Genomic DNA, 1,383 nt, shown 5'->3' on the forward strand with positions numbered 1-1,383 from the left:
AGAAAGCATAAAACTGTGGAAATTGACAAACACATGAGGCCTAGGGCATGGGTGTCTACTTCTGGTTCCCCATGTTGATTAACCCAAGAACTGGGTGTGGATTTCTTTTGTTACTTTTATTAAACCCAGGTCGCGGTCATCCAAATTGATTTAACTAACTAGTCCATACCACATGCATATGTTGATCAGGCACACACATATGAAGAATTCATGAAAGCCGGAATTAATCAAGTTAAATACCACAACATCACAAAGGCGCCAATATTGAATATTAACTAAACATAGCTAAGGCTTCAATCTAGCCCTACTAAGTAAATTAGTTACACATAAGTTTGATGTTAAACATCTTCATAAAATAAAATAAAATAAAAGAAAGGAAAAGAATAAATCCGAAACTTGAACTTGAAGAGCTCCAATTCTTCTCCTTGGAAATTATGTCTATTCTAGAGGTTTAAGGGATTATTTATAAGCCTTAGGAATACTCTAGAAACCCTAAAAATTGTAGGGTTTGAACCGTAGTTCGCACTAAGTTACAAAACCCTAGAATTTGCACTTTCATAACAAGACTGGTAGCTGACGTGCCCATCACCCTCGGGTATGCTCGATTACAGCCCGTGTGCACTCGATCGCAGGACTGCCTTGCGTTTGTGGTCCTCGCCTGTAGTGCGCTCGATCACAGCTCCCCTGCGATCGATCGCACTACCAGTGCCTCCAATATTCCCAAAATAGCTCTTTTAAGTCCAAAACTTCTGAGATTACTTTTTTTTTTTTTTTTCCAATGACCTACAAAAACAAGGAAAACTCATAAAAGAGCTAAAATGGCATAAATTAACTAAAACTAAAAGATTAACACATGTAAGTTAATGACAAAAAATATGAATATTTTAGCACTTAACATTGGGGTACGGCCTTGACTTGGAGTTGGAGTGGTGCTGCGCGCAGTGAATGGCCCACTTGACGGTTTGTGCTGCCCTCGGTTCCTCGACCGAATCCTCCAAAAGGCCCTCTAGAAGCCGTCCTTTCTAGCAATAGTACCCGTTGATGGGCTTCGGACACATTAGGGGGATCAAAGAGGTTTAGGGAATCCTGAATTTGTGGGCGCAAACCTCCAATGTATTGTGACACGAGTTGGTCGTTTGTTTCGACTAGATCCACACGAGTGAGGTACTTGTAGAATTCTTCCGTATAGTCATCCACAGACTTTGAACCATAGCTCAAATTTTGCAGCTTTTGATACATGGTCAGGTATAATTGTAGGATAAAAAGGCCGATCGCATATGCTTCAACAGTTTCTCCCACTTGTTGATTTTCTTCTTGCCCTATTGCTCTCTTGATTGATTCAATTGCTGCCACCAGGCCGCTGCTTTCCCCCGAAATTTAGTT

Source organism: Corylus avellana, chromosome ca7 (assembly GCF_901000735.1).
Source record: "Corylus avellana chromosome ca7, CavTom2PMs-1.0".
NCBI classification, from domain to species: Eukaryota; Viridiplantae; Streptophyta; class Magnoliopsida; order Fagales; family Betulaceae; genus Corylus; species Corylus avellana.